At 47.2% G+C, this 25,505-nt stretch overlaps 1 protein-coding gene across 3 annotated transcripts in view; it reads right to left on the reverse strand.

The window, feature by feature from the left end:
• DCX (doublecortin) overlaps nt 1–25,505 on the reverse strand; it is a 186,198-nt gene that overhangs the window by 26,836 nt on the left and 133,857 nt on the right. The window lies entirely within an intron of this gene.

A 25,505-nucleotide genomic window follows, 5' to 3' on the forward strand; every position in this document is an offset into this window, starting at 1 on the left:
GGGGCAGGATGCCATGGTATTGGTGGGCAGCGGCGCTGCCGGGTTGCGAGTCATGACACTAGCGGTGGTTGCTGGTGGAGCAGTCACAGTGTCCAGGCGAGAGTTGACATTCCGCAGGTGACTCAGGATGGACTCCTGTTGGGACCTCTGACGGGACAGTTCATGGCATAGGTCCGAGAGCGAGGGAGTTTGGGTGCCACCGGGTTCCATGGCCCGAGCAAACTGTAACGGGTCTGGGAGGTGGAACCTCTGAGCAACTATACAAGGGGGCGGTCCTTGTAAGGAAGCGGGTGGCTCCCAGGGAAGATGGGCAGGTAGTCACGGCAAGTGACAGGGACAGACTCTGGGTAGAAGGGCAGGCAGTCACGGCAAGTGACAGGGACAGTCTCTGGGTAGAAGGGCAGGTAGTCACGGCAAGTGACAGGGACAGTCTCTGGGTAGAAGGGCAGGTAGTCACGGCAAGTGACAGGGACAGTCTCTGGGTAGAGGGACAGCAGGCAGGTGGCTGGTGAGCGCTCCCAGGTGAGCGGGCGAGAGTCTCTGGACAGGCAGGTGATCACGGCAAGTGACGGCAGAACCTCCAGGTAGACTAGCAGACAGGTAGCAGGTGGACGCTCCCAGGTGAGCGGGCAAGAGTCTCTGGACAGGCAGGTGGTCACGGCAAGTGACGGCAGAACCTCCAGGTAGACTAGCAGACAGGTAGCAGGTGGACGCTCCCAGGTGAGCGGGCAAGAGTCTCTGGACAGGCAGGTGGTCACGGCAAGTGACGGCAGAGCCTCCAGGTAGGCTAGCAGGCAGGTAGCAGGTGAGCGCTCCCAGGTGAGCGGGCAAGAGTCTCTGGACAGGCAGGTGGTCACGGCAAGTGACGGCAGAGCCTCCATGTAGGCTAGCAGGCAGGTAGCAGGTGAGCGCTCCCAGGAGAGTGGGCAAGAGTCTCTGGACAGGCAGATGGTCACGGCAAGTGACGGCAGAGCCTCCAGGTAGGCTAGCAGGCAGGTAGCAGGTGAGCGCTCCCAGGTGAGCGAGCAGGCTGGTCCATAGACAGACTGACAGATGTCGGAAGGCAGACCGTCGGACCGCAGGCATGCAAGCAGGTAAGCGGATATCAGGCAGGTATCAAGCAGGAATCTGGCAGGTGTCTGGCAGGTAACAGGCAGGAATCTGGCAGGTGACTGACAGGTAACAAGCAGGATTCTGGCAGGTGACTGGCAGGTAACGGGACCTGAGGGCTGAAGCAGAGTGAAGGCTTTGCAACAACATTGCTCGGGCACCTCCATTTTGGAGGAGGTGCCTTATATATGGAGAGGTCCTCCGGCCATTGGCCAGGGACTCCTTAGGACGGCGCGCGCGGCCCCGTTAAGAGAGGGGGAGCGCGCGCGCCCTAAGCACAGAGGCCGGGAAGCAGCGCGCGCTGCCAGCAGAGCGGGAGGAAGCCGCCGGGCACGGAGCGGAGAGGTGAGGGGAACGGCGTCCCTGCCTAGCAGGGGGCAGGGACGCCGACGCTACAAAAATACATTTAAGTTTATGGATGCAATGTGAAAAAAATGTGGAAAAGTTCACATGGTATGAATACTTTTTCACTGTATTAGCAAAAATATGTTAGCAATATGCTCGGCCTCTGTATATAAAAATTTATGAACTATTAAATACTCATGTGACTCTATTTAAAAAAATGATGAACTTTTCCAATTACATGATTTTCCATTTTGTATTATGTACAGACTGTTACTACTTTTACTAGTCTTCGATATCAAGCGTTCATCCATATAATGTTTTGTAGATTAAAGGAGTTTAATTACATATCATTTCTGACAAAAAAATATTGATTTGTCATGAATGTCTGATTCATGAGATCCAACCACAGGCTGATTTAGCTGTTTCTGTCTTTCACAAAATAAAGCCTCAATTTCTACCAGGAATTGGCAGCCTGACACCTAATTTCTTGGGATATATGGGGTCACAGCTGGAAAATCTTACTCCCTTGTTTTAGAATGTCCAGTCCGCCTAACATGTTCAGTTCTGGTGAGAAGCTGCTTCTTGTGCATTATTTCAGTTCTTCAATGCAAAAAGTGAAACTCATATATTATATAGAGTAATTACAAGCAGAGTGATCTATTTTAAGTGTTTATTTCTGTTAATGTTGATGATTATGGCTTACAGTCAATGAAAACACAAAAGTCATTATCTCAGTAAATTAGAATAATTAACAAAAACACCTGCAAAGGCTTCTTACGCATTTAAAAGGGTCCCTTTTCAGTAGGCTCCACAATCATGGGGAAGAAGGCTAACTTAACAGATGTCCAGAATGCAGTCATTGACACACTCCACAAGGAGGGTAAGCCACAAAAGAAGCTGGTTGTTCAGAGTTCTGTATCAAAGCATGTTAATGGAAATTTGAGTGGAAGGAAAAAGTGTGATAGAAAAAGGTGCACAAGCAACTGGGATAACCGCAGCCTTGAAAGGATTGTTAAGAAAAGTCCATTCAAAAATTTGGGGGAGATTCCCAAGGAGTGGACTACTGCTGGAGTCATTGCTTCAAGAGCCACCACACAAAGACGTATCCAGGACATGGTCTACAAGTGTCGCATTCCTTGTGTCAAGCCACTCATGATCAATAGACGACGCCAGAAGCGTCTTACCTGGGCCACGGAGAAAAAACCTGGACTGTTGCTTAGTGGTCTATGGGGTATTGTCAAGAAAAAGATGAGAGACAACAGACCAAACAATGCAGACGAGCTGAAGGCTGCTATCAAAGCAACCTGGGCTTCCATAACACCTCAGCAGTGCCACAGGCTGATCGCCTCCATGCCATGCCGCATTGATGCAGTAATTGATGCAAAAGGAGTCCTGACTAAGTATTGAGGGCATTTACTGAACATACATTTCAGTAGGCCAACATTTCAGATTTTGAAATCATTTTTCAAGCTGTTGTTATAAAGTATTCTAATTTACTGAAATAATGAATTTGTGTTTTCATTGGCTGTAAGCCATAATCATCAACATTAACAGAAATAAACAATTGAAATAGATCACTCTGTTTGTAATGACTTTAATATATGAGTTTCACTTTTTGTATTGAAGAACTGAAATAAATAAACTTTTTTATGATATTCTAATTTTATGAGAAGCACTTGTACTTAAGTGGCACAACCGCAATGAAAAACTTTGGGGCACTAGAACAAGTTCTCAACAACAACATCTAGACACAGGACCATTTTCTTAATCTAGCAAATACAGTTATATGAAAAAGTTTGGGCACCCCTATTAATCTTAAGCTTAATGTTTTATAAAAATTGGTGTTTTTGCAACCGCTATTTCAGTTTGATATATGTAATAACTGTTGGACACAGTAATGTTTCTGCCTTGAAATGAGGTTTATTGTACTAACAGAAAATGTGCAATCTGCATTCAAACAAAATTTGACAGGTGCATAAGTATGGGCACCTCACCAGAAAAGTGACATTAATATTTAGTAGATCCTCCTTTTGCAAAAATAACAGCCTCTAGTCGCTTCCTGTAGCTTTTAATGAGTTCCTGGATCCTGGATGAAGGTATTTTTGACCATTCCTCTTTACCAAACAATTCCAGTTCAGTAAAGTTTGATGGTCGCCGAGCATGGACAGCCCTCTTCAAATGATCCCACAGATGTTCAATGATATTCAGGTCTGGAGACTGGGATGGCCATTCCAGAACATTGTAATTGTTCCTCTGCATGAATGCCTGAGTAGATTTGGAGCGGTGTTTTGGATCATTGTCTTGCTGAAAGATCCATCCCCTGCGTAACATCAACTTTATCACTGATTCTTGAATATTATTGTCAAGAATCTGCTGATACTGAGTGGAATCCATGCGTCCCTCAACTTTAACAAAATTCCTGGTGCCGGCATTGGCCACACAGCCCCAAAGCATGATGGAACCTCCACCAAATTTTACTGTGGGTAGCAAGTGTTTTTCTTGGAATGCTGTGTTTTTTTGCCGCCATGCATAACGCCTTTTTGTATGACCAAACATCTCAATCTTGGTTTCATCAGTCCACAGGACCTTCTTCCAAAATGAAATTGGCATCTCCAAATGGGCTTTTGCATATCTCAGCCGACTCTGTTTGTGGCGTGCGTGCAGAAACGGCTTCTTTCGCATCACTCTTCCATACAGCTTCTAATTGTGCAAAGTGCGTTGTATAGTTGACCGATGCACAGTGACACCATCTGCAGCAAGTTGATGCTGCAGCTCTCTGGAGGTGGTCTGAGGATTGTCCTTGACTGATCTCACCATTCTTCTTCTCTGCCTTTCTGATGTTTTTCTTGGCCTGCCACTTCTGGCCTTAACAAGAACTGTCCCTGTGTTCTTCCATTTCATTACTATGTTCCTCACAGTGGAAACTGACAGGTTAAATCTCTGAGACAGCTTTTTGTATCATTCCCCTGAACAACTGTGTTGAATAATCTTTGTTTTCAGATCATTTGACAGTTGTTTTGAGGAGCCCATGATGCCACTCTTCAGAGGAGATTCAAACAGGAGAACAACTTGCAAGGGGCCACTTTAAGTAGCTTTTCTCATGATTGCATACACCTGGCTATGAAGTTCAAAGCTCAATGAAGTTACAAAACCAAAAAAAGTGCTTTAGTAAGTCAGTAAAAAGTAGGTAGGAGTATTTAAAACAAGAAAATGATAAGGGTGCCCATACTTATGCACCTGACAAATTTTGTTTGAATGCAGATTGCACATTTTCTGTTAGTACAATAAACCTCATTTCAAGGCAGAAACATTACTGTGTCCAACAGTTATTACGTATATCAAACTGAAATAGCTGTTGCAAAAACACCAATTTTTATAAAACATTAAGCTTAAAATTAATAGGGGTGCCCAAACTTTTTCATATAACTGTAAATGTAATATTTTAGCATGGGACAAAACCTCTTAACAAAGTTCAGGTAATCACCATGAAATGTGGATTTCTTTTCCTGCCTACAGTGTTACTGAAGTGGCTTGAATAAGATCAACGTATCGACAATTTATCAAGTGATTTAAATGCAGATCAAACTTTTAATCCAAATGTAACAGGAATTGTTGCTACTTCCCTTTATCTGTAATTTTGTTTGATCCTCGGCAGTGAGATCATAAGACCTTTTCTCAAAATAATCCGTGGCATTTGCATTATGGACCTATTTGAATGGTTAAGAAAAGGCTTTTCTTTTTGCAACTTTCATGCAACACCTGGGTTCAGCACATGACAAAGTAATATAAGTACAGGGGGACAGATGGACTCCCTTGTATGTCTTAATGATTTGTAAATTGTGATGGCACTTAATAGATCCATCTAGCTATCACCAGATAAGCTTTGTTGTACCTTGCATTGTACATGGTGTCAATGTGGCTGACAATGTAGGTGTTGCTGTTGCTAAAAGTAGAAGGGGCAGATCACTAGGGGATATAGGACAATTCTGACTCCATAACGCGGCTGCAAGTATAGGGCGCTTGAGACAGCATTTCTATGGCTGTCTCTATGTACCAGTACTCACATGAAGAGATATAGTCAGATAGCTTGAACTCGACTGCAGGAGGCACTTATGAAGATTCCAGAAGAAGGTTTATTTTCAAGCTGAATTCTTGTAGTGATGCACAATTACAGTAACAGTAGCTGTAACGGCTGCAGTAGGTAAAAAAGGCTATTCTGAACCAGAGCTGCAGGATATGTTGCTACAAAAGATGGCTGCCAAACTCACAATGAGGATGAAGAAGGGGGGCTGCTGACATCCGAGCTAGGGAGGCAGACAGTGAGAGAGGGAGGATAAACTTCTAAAATGCAAACTTTATTGCATAGCAGCACAACAGCAAAAATACAATACAATACTATAGGATTCCCAAATTGTGGGACATGACAAGGACTCTTTTGCCCAAAACTTAGAACTGGCCCTGCTTCATGCATGAGATATTACTCAACTAGGTTTCCTAGTTATAGTGGTCAAATTCTGGTTGGCACCCGCAGCTCTCAAAATGCTCATTGGTAGGTAGTTGACCCTCAAGACAAAGGCAGCAGAACCATGGCACTCATTAAAGTTTGCAGTTTAAATGTGTTTATTGACTAGTCAGCATAAGACTAAAGCAAGGACAGACAACGTTTTAGGCTATCTACGACCTTGGTTACAGCCTGTGTCTAAATGTTATGCATCTCAGTCTATGCACTAGCTGTTAGATTCTAGACCAACATGCATAATACACACGTGGTCAAAATTGTTGGTACCCCTCGTTTAATGAAAGAAAAACCCACAATGGTCACAGAAATAACTTGAATCTGACAAAAGTAATGATAAATGAAAAATCTATGAAAATGAACAAATGAATGTCAGACATTGCTTTTCATCCCTGCTTCCACAGAATTAAAAAAAAAAAATTAAACTCATGAAATCGGCCTGGACAGAAATGATGGTACTCTTAACTTAATATTTTGTTGAACAACCTTTTGAGGCAATCACTGCAATCAAACGATTCCTGTAACTGTCAATGAGACTTCTGCACCTCTCGACAGGTATTTTGGCCCACTCCTCATGAGCAAACTGCTCCAGTTGTCTCGTGTTTGAAGGTTGCCTTTTCCAGACGGCATGTTTCACCTCTTTCCAAAGATGCTCATTAGGATTTAGGTCAGGGCTCATAGAAGGCCACTTCAGAATAGTCCAATGTTTTCCTCTTAGCCATTCTTGGGTGTTTTTAGCTGTGTGTTTGGGGTCATTATCCTGTTGCAAGACCCATGACCTGCAACTAAGACTAAGCTTTCTGACACTGGGCACCACATTTCTCTCTTGAATCCCTTGACAGTCTTGAGATTTCATTGTACCATGCAGAGATTCAAGACACCCTGTCCCAGATGCAGTAAAGCAGCCACAGAACACAAAAGAGCCTCTTCCATGTTTTACAGTAGGGACAGTGTTCTTTTCTTGATATGTTTCATTTTTCCATCTGTGAACATAGAGCTGATATGCCTTGCCAAAAACTTCCATTTTTGCCTCATCTGTCCATATGACATTCTCCCAGAAGTTTTGTGGCTTGTCAACATGTAGTTTGGCAAATTCCATTCTGGCTTTTTTATGATTTTTTTTCAACAATGGTGTTCTCCTTGGTCGTCTCCGATGAAGTCCACTTTGAATCAAACAACGACGAATGATGCAATCTGACACTGATGTTACTTGAGCTTGAAGTTCACCTCTAATCTGGGCTCTTTTGTTATCATTCGTTTTATCCGTCTCTTTGATTTGTCATTAATTTTGCCACGTCTAGGGAGGTTGGCTACAGTCCCATGGATCTTAAATTTCTGAATAATATGTGCAACTGTAGTCACAGGAACATCAAGCTGCTTGGAGATGGTCTTATTACATTTACCTTTAACATGCTTGTCTATAATTTTCTTTCTAACCTCCTGAGACAACTCTTTCTTTTGCTTCCTCTGGTCCACGTTGAGTGTGGTACACACCATGTCACCAAACAGCACAGTGAGTATCTGTAGCCCTATATACAGGCCCGCTGACTGATTACAAGATTGTGGACACCTGTGATGCTAATTAGTGGACACAACTTGATTTAACATGTCCTTTTTGTCACATTAATTTCAGGGGTACCATCATATCGGTCCAGGCCTATTTCACGAGTTTAATTTTTTTTTTTAATTCTGTGGAAGCCGGGTTGAAAAGCAATGACTGACTTTCATTTGTTCATTTCCATAGATTTTTAATTTTTATTACTTTTGTCAGATTCAAGTTATTTCTGTGACCATTGTGGGTTTTTCTTTCATTAAACGAGGGGTACCAACAATTTTTACCACATGTGTATATGGACACAGGCCATGATGACCAAAGTCTGAAATAGACCCAAATGTTGTTAGTCTTTGCTTTATTCCTATGCTGACTTGTCAATAGACATTAAAGTTTACAGTTCAAGTGTGAGTGTTGTGGTTATTTTCTCTAGTTATGTTGCTCATATTAATCTTTGGGGGTTTGGACCCACATTGGTCACAAAAACAGGTATCCAGTATCCTCCAATTGAATATAGGGATAGTGTAGGTGTGTGCCTATCACTCCATTCACTCTCTATGTAAGGTGTGATCATGCTTGTGTGCTATGCTCCCTTATACGTTAATGGAGCAGTGGTCAATGTACACAACTAATAGACAGAGTGAAGGAACTGTACACCTAAAGGCACTTAGATGCTTCAAATAGGATTTATTGTCAGTATTTAAAATCCATTGGTTACATTGCAGTAAGCACAGTATTAAGTTAACGTTTCGGGTGAAGACCCTTCATCAGATGTATAGGCTATGTTCAATGCATATAGGTCAAAGGGGTCCAGGCTGCGGGGTGGGATTTCCTTAAACAGGGATAACCCGGATCTAGCTGTATAAAGGCCTGCTGTGAACACTGTGCAAAGCTGTCAATGTGCACAAAGGTTCCATTTTCACGGTGGACACGGACCTCCCATTCTCGTAATGAGGCCACTGCCCCACTATCAGTATTTGGTCAGTATTCAGTCAGTATTTTTTCTCAGGAGTGGGAGCCAAAAGCAGGTGAAGAACAATCAGAGAAAAGGTATAATAGAAACAAGTCACCAATTTTGCATTTATCACCCACTCCTGATTTTGGCTCCCACTCCTCAGAAAAAATACTGACCAAATACTGATAGTGGAGCCGTGGCTGTGGTCAGTGTGAATCTGACAGAAAGCAAACCTACAGTTATCCCCTATCCGGAAGAAAAGTGATACATGTTGTCCTTCGGTTAATCTCTTTAATAGACAGCACACATAGAGTGACATAAAATAGCCATTGGCTGCTCCCAAATTTGTAAGAAAGTTGATTTGCAGAAGTTGATTTTTTTTCACGCAATACTGCAAATTATTATAAGAGCATTCCAGCTATATCTACAAAAGTAATATTTGATTAAGGATTTTTTTATTTGTGCAATTACTTAATAGCGTGAAAAACTTGAGACCATTTAGGAGGTGGAGTGATAACATAATATATTCTGACTAAGTTCCAGAGACATCTGTACGGTCTCTCTTTAATAAAACATCTAGTGATTTCTCTTTCTAGCTGTCAGTCTAAATAGTGTGGACATTTATATCTGAGCTTTTTGCGTTTTATACCACAAATGCTGTGTAATTTTATTAGGTTTTGTAACATCCATTTACTGTTAAGCTCCATCACCTAAGAGAATGACATCTGCCGTCACCGTGCTGCTGCCATCTTTAAAAGCCCCAGGGAGCAGAATGTGAAGTCAGGACCTGATTGACACGCTGTATCTCTAGTGCATAATTGCTGCAGCCTTGTGGAAATGCTTTTGTCTCCTCTCCCCAACCCCTCTATTAAGGAAGCATGAAATTAAAGCCCGGAAAACATCCCTTGCTGATTAGATTGTCTTGTTTCAGGGATTAATTTGTAACTATTACAATACCAGGCACCCTGAATTGCTTACTAAGGCAATAATGTAGTGTCTTTACTGTACTTTATTGTGCATTAATTACAGAATAGCTAGACTTAAATGATCATAGAATAAAATCAAAGCGAAAGGCATGAGAGTGCACTGTCTCTAGTGTCTTCTCTGGGAACAATAGATTTGAATAAAAAAAACTGTTGGCACATCAGAATGAAGGCTTATACGGCACCCTCAACCTCGCTCTCGCTAAAAGGGGGTTTCGCCACAACATAAATAGTTAAAATTGCAATGTGCTTATAAAAATAAGCAACTTTGCATTTTATTTATTACTAAAAATAATTGTCTTTCTCAAGAAAGCGTTGGATGGTCTCCTAGGGGGCAGCACAGTGTTTAAAAGCCTTATGCTATAGAGCTTGTAAGCGCTGCTCTAAAGGTGACCGGATCACTCGATCTGTTCAGCTTCATTGCCCCTGCACTCCAGTGATGCAGCAGAGGCAAAGCTTTCTTTGCTTGCAGCAATAGGGGGCATACGTTTGGGCCAGTGGGGCAACCATGTTGGTTGTCTGAACTGTCAATTAATCAGAAGAGAACCACAGATTCACTCCTGTTCAACAACATAAGACAACCCCTTTAAATACCATACATCTACTGGTTGGATGATTTTAATTGTGCTAAAGGGAACCAGTCATGTAAAATAACGCTATTAACCTGCAGATATGGGGTTAATCCTGACATGGTGCAGAGCAGGCACTGAGAGCCCCGTGCCAGAAGGAAATTGACTTTATTCCCCCTGGCAGCGTTAGGCTTCCAGTCATGGGTGCGGCGCTGGCACGGGTTCAGTCACTGCTCTGTGTATGGAGAGCGGCGGCTGTAAACGCACCCCCGGCACTGACTTACAGACGGCCCTAATGCTGAGCTGCTATCAGTCAGGGTCAGGGGTGTAGTTACACCTGCCACTTTCTATACACAGGGCAGTGACTGAAACCGTGCCAGCGCCACCCCTATGACAGAAAACTGAACGCTGCTGGGGGGAATACAGCTCATTTCCTCCTGGCAGCGGGGCTCTCAGTGCTGGCACCGCACGGTATCAGAATGCTATTAACTTGCAGATTAACCCCATATCTGCAGGTTAATAGCGTTATTCTACATGACAGGTTCCCTTTAAGATGGTTATCATGGCCATATTTATCAGCCTCCTGTATTCACTCCTACAATGATGTATCGCCATTTAATTCAGCAACCCATGATATTGCAGAAAGACAAGGAAAAAATATATACAATAAATGACTATGCCAGGCAGGATGGGTAGTTGTAGAGTTACATATTTTATTAGCAGACATATGACAATAACAAACATATGCCAGTATAGCAGGTAGTTTTAATGAATGTGCCTTCATCTCAGGAAGACATTTAGGTGGATATTGACTTTATTGCCCATAGCAACCAATCAGTGCTCAGCTTTCATTTCTAAAACTGCTCTTGTGAAATGAAAGCGGCCCTGTGATTGGTTGCTATGGGCAACAGATATTTTTTCTTTAAGACAGTTTTATTAACTGAAGCCCATTGTCATTTACAATTCAGATTTGAGTAATCCTGTATACGATAGTACTGTGACTGGAAACTTGGTTGTCGAAGTTGTGATATAAATTGCAAAATATACAATAAGACGTTGTTAATTTTAGGAACTCCTTTCATTTTATATAGAAGAATTAGGCTAAGTTCACATGATGAGTATTTCAGGAGTTTTTGATGCTTTGTATTCTTTTGTGTAAAAAAAATGCAGCCTCTTACAGTTCCAGCAAAGTGGATGGGATTTATAGAAATCTCCTGCCCACTGAGTTTTTATTTTCTTATGCTGCAGAAAGTGACATGTGATACAATTTTTGAAATCCGCGATCTCAATTTTTCTTGAGGTAAATATGCTTTTTATTTGAAGATTTTCACCTTGGCCTTGATGGAAATGAGGTAAATCCGCAGATAAAAAAAATGCGTATGCGTTTCTATTCCATTGCCGGAGCAGAAACACAATAAAAATACATATAATTCACACATGACTTTATCAATCAAAGCTACAGTGATGGCCGAAAGTGTTGGCACCCTTGAAATTGTTCCAGAAAAGAAGTATTTCTCCCAGAAAATTTATTTTTAATTACAGATGTTTTGTTACATACATATTTACTTCCTTTGTGTATTGGAACACAAAAAAAGAGAGAAAAAAAGGCAAATTGGACATAATTTCACACAAAACCCCAAAAATGGACCGGACAAAATTGCTCAGCGTGGCACACACAGACACACAATGCAAAGATTGAGTCAACCTCTCCTCTTATCTGGTTTCAGGTGTGATTTCATATTGCCCACATCTGTCACTTGCCACAGGTGAGTTTGAAAGAGCATCACGTGCTTGAAACAAAGTTGTTTCCAACAATTTTGAAAAAGTGCCAACAATTTTGTCTGGACCATTTTTGGCAAACAAATTTGCCATTTGTTCTGTTTTTTTGTGTTGCTCCAATACACACAAAGGAAATATACATGTTTATAACAAAACATGTGTAAGTGCAATAATTTCTGGGTGAAATACTTCATTTTCAGGAACAATTTCAAGGGTGCAAACAATTTTGGCCATGACTAAGTAACAGGAAGCATCTAAAAGAAAGCAGTTCTATTTAAAGCATGACATACCAAAAGACAAAAACAGCAGCTTAAAAAACACGATAAAAGTCAGGTAAAAAAAAACACACTAAAAAGCCTAAAGAACCTAATGTAGCTAATTTTTGCAACTTTGCTTCAGATAATCTGCAATATTAAAAACACACCAAATACTCATCATGGGAACTTAGCCTCATGGTGGTAGTAGAAGATGTCTACGCAAAGCCGCCACCCCAATGTGGTGTTGCTACAGAGGATTGGTTTTACACATATACACATTGTTGCTGCGAGGAATTAATACTTAGCTGCTGCTTCCTCTAATACCAGCTTTTCGCAGGAGATCACTTTGTTAAGTCAGGGTCACACGAGCGCATGTTCTCTCAGTCGAGAGAATCGGCTCGATTATGTTAATGACTCTCGACTCAAACTCTGCTTCGAGTTTGAGCAAAATATCAACTTAGTGTGATCTGATTTTCTCGCATGAAAAAATCGGATCACAGGTGCGGAGAAGCCGGAGAACTTAATTTCTTCATAGTTTCCGTTGTCTGAGTCCGCGGATGCAGTCCGATCTTTCACATGCACCCTTAGACTTGAATGGGTGCACATGATCCGAATTGTGGAGCAACTCGGTCTGTTAAAAAGCACGCAGATCTGCACTTCCCAATAGTATAACATTGGTCTGAGCGCTCTCCGATAAAATATTGGATAGCACTGGTTCGAATTATATGTTCTTGTGAGTGAGCACTTAGGGTCTCACTCAGACTTTTTTTTTCTCATACATGAAAAGTCTTTTTTTTCTGTGTGATGGATCCATTTTTGGTTCGTGTTTCAGTATTTGACCACAAGTGTTTTGTTTTTCATATGAAAAAAAATGAGGGAAAGCTTTGAAAATCTTCTCTATCAACTGCACTTTGGTCACACATGTGTAATAGTGGGGAAGGACGCAGTCTTCCTTTGGCACTGAAGTAGTTAAAGAGGGTGTTCCTGTAGTTAGACCTCTCTGAACTGTTGGTAGGCTAAGCTAAAGGGGTTAGCTTCAGTGGTCCAGTCAGTAGAGTAAAGGGGGAACTTAGTGACCTGACTAAGCCTTGAGAGTTATAGAGCTTGTTCTTGGCATAATTCCTTGTGGGCTGAAGTACCTGGAATAAGCCACAAGATGCCACTGTTCTGGGTGCAGACGTTAGGTTGGGTCTGCTAGTAGTGTTACAGACAGTGATGGGGTTAATGCTGTGTGATGACAGTCCACAGAGGGTGGGCACAATAGGAAAATCTCTGCTTAGTTTCCAGAAGCAGGAAGTGATGAGCAGTAAGAGATAGGATAGTGAACTGTACGGGCAGCCTGACTATATGGTGGCTGCTAGGGTAGACGGAAGCTCCATACCCTCAGACAGTGGGATCACCAGTGTAAAAGTCTCCCTACGCAAGAGTCCTGTTAGCCGGCCGGAGAAACTCAACAGAGGTATTGAGGACCCGGGGCACTTCTAGTCTGCAGGAAGCAGAGGAAGATAAATAGGACTCCAGGCTAAGACGTGGGGGAGATATTGGATCCGGAACACTGTTGGTATTGCAGAAGAGTCTCTTGGGCTAGAGATAGAGTCACAGAGATGCTTCACTCAAAGAGGGAACCAGGGCTGAAGATGTTGCCAGCGCCTGTGAGGGAGATAACAACCTGTCGGGCCTTATCCATTATATCTGCCTGTAAATACTGTACATATTCCTCTTCCCCAAGTAAAGTCCAAGTTATGGTTAAGAATCTCGTGTCCTCTGAATTTATTGCTGCCCTGGTCCCAGAATAGAAATGCCTGGAGACAGCCGCGATCGGATGGTTTGAAGTAAGTGGAGAGCCCCACATACACAGCCACACATCAGAGGGAGGACACGAATTGTCTGTAGGGTGCCAGAGTGAGAGGGGGCTACAGCTCGCCCACGATTACCTCGCTGGGGCACCTTACATTTGGCGTAGTCGGCAGGATGTGAGCTCCTCGCATGAAGACAGCGGGGAAGAGCCAACGCAGAACACTGAGGAGAAAGTGTTGGAAGGCATGCGGCCCAAGATGGCGGCCCGAAGCATGGATTCCAAGATGGTGACAGTGGCGGTAAAATCTAGGAGAAGAACCGCCTATCGTGGGAGTGGACAGCGCTGGAGAGCGCGAAAAGATGTCCAGCCCCTACGAGTTCCGGCCCAAAGAAGGATGGGCCCAGCAGTGAAGATGCGTCCCAGGATGGGACGTCCAGTGAGGAAGAGGGCGCCCAGTGAGTATCAGCACGCACAGAGAAGGGGCGCGCCTGAAGGCGGAGCTGCCAAGAGTGACGAGTGACGCGGCGGTTGCGTCAGAAGGCCGGCTCGGAAACAGGAGGACTTGGACGCGCAGGACGCGCGTCACTGGTAAGCGACCAGCGCCATTTTCTGTCCAGCGCACGAGAGGAAGGAGGTGCTGTAGTGGACACTCTAAGAAGATGGCTGCCGGGGAGGATCGGATGACCTGTCCGGGATGAGCGGTGAGGAGGAAATCCTAAAGCTGATCACCCCAGGGGCCGCAATCGGAAGTCACTCACCCGCGGACGCTGCCCGTGAGTCTTTGCCTTTGCCCCCAGTGGCCGTCCAGTGGTCCACTAGGCCTGACCCGGAGATGGGTCTGCTCATCCATGAACTGCGTGTGTGGAGTTGGAGCCAGATGCCGGAAGATGCTTCCTCCTCGGCGGAGGGTGAAGGACATCCCGGTGGGGCCGAAGCAGCTGCCACAGCATGGCTTGATGAAGGTGAGCGGCCCATACCCCGGTGGCTTGTCCCGCTTGCGGAGCCGCTAATGACAACTTCTGGGGCAGCGGAGGGAGCCCCTAGGCCTGAAGGAGCTGATGCGGGGGCGAGGCCTCCTAGAAGGAAGGCCACACGGGAGAATTTCTGGCAGTTGGCATTGGAGGCCCTAAATGCCCCCTCGGCAAAGCGTTACGCTGAGCTCGGTAGTCTGAAGTGGACTACCCGCAACCCCCCGATGACACCACGAGAACAGCGGCGATGGACTGATACCTTCCTGAGAGGCTGGCTGGAGGGGTCCAACGTGGCACGGAGGGAGTCGGTGGAGGCTTCTCAGACCCGGGGGCGGGTCATAGAGTTCCGTATCCGTGAGGGGTACGGGTTTCTAGAAGAGGAGTGGACCGGGCACGAGGTGTTCGTGGCCCGTGAAGTGATTAAGCGGGACTATCTGCCCGACCGTCTCCACAACCTGCATGTGGGAGACATAGTACACTTTGTAAAGTGTGAATGCTCTAGAGGGTGGTACGCGGCTGCGCTCACCCGACCGTATAAGTGGGAAGATGTCCTTGAGAAGGACGAGGAGGTCTTTCGGTGAAGGGCCAAAAGAGAGGCCCTGCAGCGCTGGGCTAGAGAAGCCCCTAAAGGATTCTTACCCCCTCCCAAGGCCGGCGTCCTGCAGGAGGATGAATCAAGGAAACAGCAGTGGGGAGACATCGTAAGTGAAAAGGAGGAAGACTTCACGAGCTGCAGCAGAACCGACTCTCCCAGTGAGATGCCTGATGCTGATCCAGCAATTAAATACCCAGGAGGGGCTGAGGCAGTTGAGCAGGGAGCTGCCGGAAGATTTCAGGCTGGCGCCAGTAATGTGGTGCAAAATTTTACAGTTACCAGCTATGGCCCTACTCAGGTTGGTTGCGGCAGTGCCACGTCCTCGGATGAGGACCCTGGGCCCAGTAGGTACCCTGATCAGCCCTGGAAGTGGAAAAATCCACCTTCGTCTACTGCATGGGCCGCCTTTATGAAGAAGCGGAAGGAGGCCCGTAAGAAGTGAGCTAGTTGGCTAAAAGGTCCGTTGACCTTCTACTTCTTCCTCTACTAGGATCCACCAGCTGTGGTCCTGTGTCTGGGACTGTTTCCCAATGGCGGCGGAGTGCATCATGTTGAGTTAAGTCAAGAAAAAAATGGAGGACTGTTTCCCTACCTCCCAGGCCAGGAAGGCCCTAAGCAGCACTGAGTTGTGTGCCCAAGAGAGCTGCTCTTTTTGTTTTTACTTTTATTTTTATTCTTGTTGCACATGTTGCGCCTTTTTCTGCTGGAATTTGAAACACTGAGGCACACTGTGAGGAATGACTGTCCTCTAAATCTAAGAGACTTGCGGCCTAGCGGGAAGAACCGGTGATCCCCGCTAGGGCCAAGAAGAAAGTGACTCACGGGATGTTCCCTGTGACCATGTGCCTCAGAATGCAGCCTTCAAAGGAGATTGAGGGCTATTGGTGTGTGACCTGTCTTAAAAATATGGACATGGACACTGTGTTTCCAGGGTCCTTACCAAGAAGGACCGGTACTTTTGAGAAGTTTGAAAGTTGATAATCGACTGTCCTGAATTGCAGTTCCGGGGCCCTTAACTGAGAAGGGCCGGTCTCCCACCCAAGAAGAAGACTTCAGGACCAGTCTTTTACTAAAATGTTTTAGTAAATGTAGTAATGTGATATGATGTTGGAAATGCTGATATGTATTGATTGTTTAGTGTGTTCGGGGACGACCAACATTAAAGTGTGGGGGAATGTAATAGTGGGGAAGGACGCAGCCTTCCTTTGGCACTGAAGTAGTTAAAGAGGGTGTTCCTGTAGTTAGACCTCTCTGAACTGTTGGTAGGCTAAGCTAAAGGGGTTAGCTTCAGTGGTCCAGTCAGTAGAGTAAAGGGGGAACTTAGTGACCTGACCAAGCCTTGAGAGTTATAGAGCTTGTTCTTGGCATAATTCCTTGTGGGCTGCAGTACCTGTAATAAGCCACAAGATGCCACTGTTCTGGGTGCAGACGTTAGGTTGGGTCTGCTAGTAGTGTTACAGACAGTGATGGGGTTAATGCTGTGTAATGACAGTCCACAGAGGGTGGGCACAATAGGAAAATCTCTGCTTAGCTTCCAGAAGCAGGAAGTGATGAGCAGTAAGAGATAGGACAGTGAACTGTACGGGCAGCCTGACTATATGGTGGCTGCTAGGGTAGACGGAAGCTCCATACCCTCAGACAGTGGGATCACCAGTGTAAAAGTCTCCCTACGCAAGAGTCCTGTTAGCCGGCCGGAGAAACTCAACAGAGGTATTGAGGACCCGGGGCACTTCTAGTCTGCAGGAAGCAGAGGAAGATAAATAGGACTCCAGGCTAAGACGTGGGGGAGATATTGGATCCGGAACACTGTTGGTATTGCAGAAGAGTCTCTTGGGCTAGAGATAGAGTCACAGAGATGCTTCACTCAAAGAGGGAACCAGGGCTGAAGATGTTGCCAGCGCCTGTGAGGGAGATAACAACCTGTCGGGCCTTATCCATTATATCTGCCTGTAAATACTGTACATATTCCTCTTCCCCAAGTAAAGTCCAAGTTATGGTTAAGAATCTCGTGTCCTCTGAATTTATTGCTGCCCTGGTCCCAGAAGAGAAATGCCTGGAGACAGCCACGATCGGATGGTTTGAAGTAAGTGGAGAGCCCCACATACACAGCCACACATCAGAGGGAGGACACAAATTGTCTGTAGGGTGCCAGAGTGAGAGGGGGCTACAGCTCGCCCACGATTACCTCGCTGGGGCACCTTACATTTGGCGTAGTCGGCAGGATGCGAGCTCCTCGCATGAAGACAGCGGGGAAGAGCCGACGCAGAACACTGAGGAGAAAGTGTTGGAAGGCATGCGGCCCAAGATGGCGGCCCGAAGCATGGATTCCAAGATGGTGACAGTGGCGGTAAAATCTAGGAGAAGAACCGCCTATCGTGGGAGTGGACAGCGCTGGAGAGCGCGAAAAGATGTCCAGCCCCTACGAGTTCCGGCCCAAAGAAGGATGGGCCCAGCAGTGAAGATGCGTCCCAGGATGGGACGTCCAGTGAGGAAGAGGGCGCCCAGTGAGTATCAGCACGCACAGAGAAGGGGCGCGCCTGAAGGCGGAGCTGCCAAGAGTGACGAGTGACGCGGCGGTTGCGTCAGAAGGCCGGCTCGGAAACAGGAGGACTTGGACGCGCAGGACGCGCGTCACTGGTAAGCGACCAGCGCCATTTTCTGTCCAGCGCACGAGAGGAAGGAGGTGCTGTAGTGGACACTCTAAGAAGATGGCTGCCGGGGAGGATCGGATGACCTGTCCGGGATGAGCGGTGAGGAGGAAATCCTAAAGCTGATCACCCCAGGGGCCGCAATCGGAAGTCACTCACCCGCGGACGCTGCCCGTGAGTCTTTGCCTTTGCCCCCAGTGGCCGTCCAGTGGTCCACTAGGCCTGACCCGGAGATGGGTCTGCTCATCCATGAACTGCGTGTGTGGAGTTGGAGCCAGATGCCGGAAGATGCTTCCTCCTCGGCGGAGGGTGAAGGACATCCCGGTGGGGCCGAAGCAGCTGCCACAGCATGGCTTGATGAAGGTGAGCGGCCCATACCCCGGTGGCTTGTCCCGCTTGCGGAGCCGCTAATGACAACTTCTGGGGCAGCGGAGGGAGCCCCTAGGCCTGAAGGAGCTGATGCGGGGGCGAGGCCTCCTAGAAGGAAGGCCACACGGGAGAATTTCTGGCAGTTGGCATTGGAGGCCCTAAATGCCCCCTCGGCAAAGCGTTACGCTGAGCTCGGTAGTCTGAAGTGGACTACCCGCAACCCCCCGATGACACCACGAGAACAGCGGCGATGGACTGATACCTTCCTGAGAGGCTGGCTGGAGGGGTCCAACGTGGCACGGAGGGAGTCGGTGGAGGCTTCTCAGACCCGGGGGCGGGTCATAGAGTTCCGTATCCGTGAGGGGTACGGGTTTCTAGAAGAGGAGTGGACCGGGCACGAGGTGTTCGTGGCCCGTGAAGTGATTAAGCGGGACTATCTGCCCGACCGTCTCCACAACCTGCATGTGGGAGACATAGTACACTTTGTAAAGTGTGAATGCTCTAGAGGGTGGTACGCGGCTGCGCTCACCCGACCGTATAAGTGGGAAGATGTCCTTGAGAAGGACGAGGAGGTCTTTCGGTGAAGGGCCAAGAGAGAGGCCCTGCAGCGCTGGGCTAGAGAAGCCCCTAAAGGATTCTTACCCCCTCCCAAGGCCGGCGTCCTGCAGGAGGATGAATCAAGGAAACAGCAGTGGGGAGACATCGTAAGTGAAAAGGAGGAAGACTTCACGAGCTGCAGCAGAACCGACTCTCCCAGTGAGATGCCTGATGCTGATCCAGCAATTAAATACCCAGGAGGGGCTGAGGCAGTTGAGCAGGGAGCTGCCGGAAGATTTCAGGCTGGCGCCAGTAATGTGGTGCAAAATTTTACAGTTACCAGCTATGGCCCTACTCAGGTTGGTTGCGGCAGTGCCACGTCCTCGGATGAGGACCCTGGGCCCAGTAGGTACCCTGATCAGCCCTGGAAGTGGAAAAATCCACCTTCGTCTACTGCATGGGCCGCCTTTATGAAGAAGCGGAAGGAGGCCCGTAAGAAGTGAGCTAGTTGGCTAAAAGGTCCGTTGACCTTCTACTTCTTCCTCTACTAGGATCCACCAGCTGTGGTCCTGTGTCTGGGACTGTTTCCCAATGGCGGCGGAGTGCATCATGTTGAGTTAAGTCAAGAAAAAAATGGAGGACTGTTTCCCTACCTCCCAGGCCAGGAAGGCCCTAAGCAGCACTGAGTTGTGTGCCCAAGAGAGCTGCTCTTTTTGTTTTTACTTTTATTTTTATTCTTGTTGCACATGTTGCGCCTTTTTCTGCTGGAATTTGAAACACTGAGGCACACTGTGAGGAATGACTGTCCTCTAAATCTAAGAGACTTGCGGCCTAGCGGGAAGAACCGGTGATCCCCGCTAGGGCCAAGAAGAAAGTGACTCACGGGGTGTTCCCTGTGACCATGTGCCTCAGAATGCAGCCTTCAAAGGAGATTGAGGGCTATTGGTGTGTGACCTGTCTTAAAAATATGGACATGGACACTGTGTTTCCAGGGTCCTTACCAAGAAGGACCGGTACTTTTGAGAAGTTTGAAAGTTGATAATCGACTGTCCTGAATTGCAGTTCCGGGGCCCTTAACTGAGAAGGGCCGGTCTCCCACCCAAGAAGAAGACTTCAGGACCAGTCTTTTACTAAAATGTTTTAGTAAATGTAGTAATGTGATATGATGTTGGAAATGCTGATATGTATTGATTGTTTAGTGTGTTCGGGGACGACCAACATTAAAGTGTGGGGGAATGTAATAGTGGGGAAGGACGCAGCCTTCCTTTGGCACTGAAGTAGTTAAAGAGGGTGTTCCTGTAGTTAGACCTCTCTGAACTGTTGGTAGGCTAAGCTAAAGGGGTTAGCTTCAGTGGTCCAGTCAGTAGAGTAAAGGGGGAACTTAGTGACCTGACCAAGCCTTGAGAGTTATAGAGCTTGTTCTTGGCATAATTCCTTGTGGGCTGCAGTACCTGTAATAAGCCACAAGATGCCACTGTTCTGGGTGCAGACGTTAGGTTGGGTCTGCTAGTAGTGTTACAGACAGTGATGGGGTTAATGCTGTGTAATGACAGTCCACAGAGGGTGGGCACAATAGGAAAATCTCTGCTTAGCTTCCAGAAGCAGGAAGTGATGAGCAGTAAGAGATAGGACAGTGAACTGTACGGGCAGCCTGACTATATGGTGGCTGCTAGGGTAGACGGAAGCTCCATACCCTCAGACAGTGGGATCACCAGTGTAAAAGTCTCCCTACGCAAGAGTCCTGTTAGCCGGCCGGAGAAACTCAACAGAGGTATTGAGGACCCGGGGCACTTCTAGTCTGCAGGAAGCAGAGGAAGATAAATAGGACTCCAGGCTAAGACGTGGGGGAGATATTGGATCCGGAACACTGTTGGTATTGCAGAAGAGTCTCTTGGGCTAGAGATAGAGTCACAGAGATGCTTCACTCAAAGAGGGAACCAGGGCTGAAGATGTTGCCAGCGCCTGTGAGGGAGATAACAACCTGTCGGGCCTTATCCATTATATCTGCCTGTAAATACTGTACATATTCCTCTTCCCCAAGTAAAGTCCAAGTTATGGTTAAGAATCTCGTGTCCTCTGAATTTATTGCTGCCCTGGTCCCAGAAGAGAAATGCCTGGAGACAGCCACGATCGGATGGTTTGAAGTAAGTGGAGAGCCCCACATACACAGCCACACATCAGAGGGAGGACACAAATTGTCTGTAGGGTGCCAGAGTGAGAGGGGGCTACAGCTCGCCCACGATTACCTCGCTGGGGCACCTTACATTTGGCGTAGTCGGCAGGATGCGAGCTCCTCGCATGAAGACAGCGGGGAAGAGCCGACGCAGAACACTGAGGAGAAAGTGTTGGAAGGCATGCGGCCCAAGATGGCGGCCCGAAGCATGGATTCCAAGATGGTGACAGTGGCGGTAAAATCTAGGAGAAGAACCGCCTATCGTGGGAGTGGACAGCGCTGGAGAGCGCGAAAAGATGTCCAGCCCCTACGAGTTCCGGCCCAAAGAAGGATGGGCCCAGCAGTGAAGATGCGTCCCAGGATGGGACGTCCAGTGAGGAAGAGGGCGCCCAGTGAGTATCAGCACGCACAGAGAAGGGGCGCGCCTGAAGGCGGAGCTGCCAAGAGTGACGAGTGACGCGGCGGTTGCGTCAGAAGGCCGGCTCGGAAACAGGAGGACTTGGACGCGCAGGACGCGCGTCACTGGTAAGCGACCAGCGCCATTTTCTGTCCAGCGCACGAGAGGAAGGAGGTGCTGTAGTGGACACTCTAAGAAGATGGCTGCCGGGGAGGATCGGATGACCTGTCCGGGATGAGCGGTGAGGAGGAAATCCTAAAGCTGATCACCCCAGGGGCCGCAATCGGAAGTCACTCACCCGCGGACGCTGCCCGTGAGTCTTTGCCTTTGCCCCCAGTGGCCGTCCAGTGGTCCACTAGGCCTGACCCGGAGATGGGTCTGCTCATCCATGAACTGCGTGTGTGGAGTTGGAGCCAGATGCCGGAAGATGCTTCCTCCTCGGCGGAGGGTGAAGGACATCCCGGTGGGGCCGAAGCAGCTGCCACAGCATGGCTTGATGAAGGTGAGCGGCCCATACCCCGGTGGCTTGTCCCGCTTGCGGAGCCGCTAATGACAACTTCTGGGGCAGCGGAGGGAGCCCCTAGGCCTGAAGGAGCTGATGCGGGGGCGAGGCCTCCTAGAAGGAAGGCCACACGGGAGAATTTCTGGCAGTTGGCATTGGAGGCCCTAAATGCCCCCTCGGCAAAGCGTTACGCTGAGCTCGGTAGTCTGAAGTGGACTACCCGCAACCCCCCGATGACACCACGAGAACAGCGGCGATGGACTGATACCTTCCTGAGAGGCTGGCTGGAGGGGTCCAACGTGGCACGGAGGGAGTCGGTGGAGGCTTCTCAGACCCGGGGGCGGGTCATAGAGTTCCGTATCCGTGAGGGGTACGGGTTTCTAGAAGAGGAGTGGACCGGGCACGAGGTGTTCGTGGCCCGTGAAGTGATTAAGCGGGACTATCTGCCCGACCGTCTCCACAACCTGCATGTGGGAGACATAGTACACTTTGTAAAGTGTGAATGCTCTAGAGGGTGGTACGCGGCTGCGCTCACCCGACCGTATAAGTGGGAAGATGTCCTTGAGAAGGACGAGGAGGTCTTTCGGTGAAGGGCCAAGAGAGAGGCCCTGCAGCGCTGGGCTAGAGAAGCCCCTAAAGGATTCTTACCCCCTCCCAAGGCCGGCGTCCTGCAGGAGGATGAATCAAGGAAACAGCAGTGGGGAGACATCGTAAGTGAAAAGGAGGAAGACTTCACGAGCTGCAGCAGAACCGACTCTCCCAGTGAGATGCCTGATGCTGATCCAGCAATTAAATACCCAGGAGGGGCTGAGGCAGTTGAGCAGGGAGCTGCCGGAAGATTTCAGGCTGGCGCCAGTAATGTGGTGCAAAATTTTACAGTTACCAGCTATGGCCCTACTCAGGTTGGTTGCGGCAGTGCCACGTCCTCGGATGAGGACCCTGGGCCCAGTAGGTACCCTGATCAGCCCTGGAAGTGGAAAAATCCACCTTCGTCTACTGCATGGGCCGCCTTTATGAAGAAGCGGAAGGAGGCCCGTAAGAAGTGAGCTAGTTGGCTAAAAGGTCCGTTGACCTTCTACTTCTTCCTCTACTAGGATCCACCAGCTGTGGTCCTGTGTCTGGGACTGTTTCCCAATGGCGGCGGAGTGCATCATGTTGAGTTAAGTCAAGAAAAAAATGGAGGACTGTTTCCCTACCTCCCAGGCCAGGAAGGCCCTAAGCAGCACTGAGTTGTGTGCCCAAGAGAGCTGCTCTTTTTGTTTTTACTTTTATTTTTATTCTTGTTGCACATGTTGCGCCTTTTTCTGCTGGAATTTGAAACACTGAGGCACACTGTGAGGAATGACTGTCCTCTAAATCTAAGAGACTTGCGGCCTAGCGGGAAGAACCGGTGATCCCCGCTAGGGCCAAGAAGAAAGTGACTCACGGGGTGTTCCCTGTGACCATGTGCCTCAGAATGCAGCCTTCAAAGGAGATTGAGGGCTATTGGTGTGTGACCTGTCTTAAAAATATGGACATGGACACTGTGTTTCCAGGGTCCTTACCAAGAAGGACCGGTACTTTTGAGAAGTTTGAAAGTTGATAATCGACTGTCCTGAATTGCAGTTCCGGGGCCCTTAACCGAGAAGGGCCGGTCTCCCACCCAAGAAGAAGACTTCAGGACCAGTCTTTTACTAAAATGTTTTAGTAAATGTAGTAATGTGATATGATGTTGGAAATGCTGATATGTATTGATTGTTTAGTGTGGTCGGGGACGACCAACATTAAAGTGTGGGGGAATGTAATAGTGGGGAAGGACGCAGCCTTCCTTTGGCACTGAAGTAGTTAAAGAGGGTGTTCCTGTAGTTAGACCTCTCTGAACTGTTGGTAGGCTAAGCTAAAGGGGTTAGCTTCAGTGGTCCAGTCAGTAGAGTAAAGGGGGAACTTAGTGACCTGACCAAGCCTTGAGAGTTATAGAGCTTGTTCTTGGCATAATTCCTTGTGGGCTGCAGTACCTGTAATAAGCCACAAGATGCCACTGTTCTGGGTGCAGACGTTAGGTTGGGTCTGCTAGTAGTGTTACAGACAGTGATGGGGTTAATGCTGTGTAATGACAGTCCACAGAGGGTGGGCACAATAGGAAAATCTCTGCTTAGCTTCCAGAAGCAGGAAGTGATGAGCAGTAAGAGATAGGACAGTGAACTGTACGGGCAGCCTGACTATATGGTGGCTGCTAGGGTAGACGGAAGCTCCATACCCTCAGACAGTGGGATCACCAGTGTAAAAGTCTCCCTACGCAAGAGTCCTGTTAGCCGGCCGGAGAAACTCAACAGAGGTATTGAGGACCCGGGGCACTTCTAGTCTGCAGGAAGCAGAGGAAGATAAATAGGACTCCAGACTAAGACGTCGGGTAGAATTTGGAACTGGAACACTGTTGGTATTGCAGAAGAGTCTCTTGGGCTAGAGATAGAGTCACAGAGATGCTTCACTCAAAGAGGGAACCAGGGCTGAAGATGTTGCCAGCGCCTGTGAGGGAGATAACAACCTGTCGGGCCTTATCCATTATATCTGCCTGTAAATACTGTACATATTCCTCTTCCCCAAGTAAAGTCCAAGTTATGGTTAAGAATCTCGTGTCCTCTGAATTTATTGCTGCCCTGGTCCCAGAAGAGAAATGCCTGGAGACAGCCGCGATCGGATGGTTTGAAGTAAGTGGAGAGCCCCACATACACAGCCACACATCAGAGGGAGGACACGAATTGTCTGTAGGGTGCCAGAGTGAGAGGGGGCTACAGCTCACCCACGACTACCTCGCTGGGGCACCTTACACATGGATGGCATCCGATTGCTATCTATTTTTTTCACAGATCCATTCAGTTGATTGAGTAAATTTGATCCGCAAATCAGATCAAAAACTGATGTCTTCCCAAATGGTTAAATAAATAGCAGATACGTGAACATGCCCATAGACTATAATGGGTGCATGTTCTATCAGTGAAAAACGTGGATGGAAAATGCACAAAGATAATTGATATCTGAATGAGATCTTAGTGAAAACAAATCTAGAATCAGGGTTATTTAAAGTGATTAATCCTTTTTAAATTCCTTCTATTACTACTCCTCTGATCACATTAAAGATGAATACCTCCTAGTGATCAATCAGTTTGTGAGAAGGAGATAGAACAGTCAATGACCAGGTGAGCAATCCACATGGACAGATACTTACAGCACATAAGGCCACACAAATTAATCTAAAGTTGATCAAAACAGACATTTTGGAAATAAGTCGTCCATGTTTTACATTTTTGACTGATAATCATTATTAGTCCAATAATGCAATAATTCCAGATAATATCCCCAAAGATTGTTTTTCCCCCACTCTGCATCATTCATTAAACATGTATGGAAAATCGAAATACTACTGATGTGGCCACAGGTGAGATAGCACTGCAGGGAGGCAAGTATATTTG

The sequence above is a fragment of the Phyllobates terribilis genome, unplaced genomic scaffold (genome assembly GCF_046119375.1).
Source record: "Phyllobates terribilis strain yellow unplaced genomic scaffold, ASM4611937v1 Scaffold_7__3_contigs__length_470593459, whole genome shotgun sequence".
NCBI lineage: Eukaryota > Metazoa > Chordata > Amphibia > Anura > Dendrobatidae > Phyllobates > Phyllobates terribilis.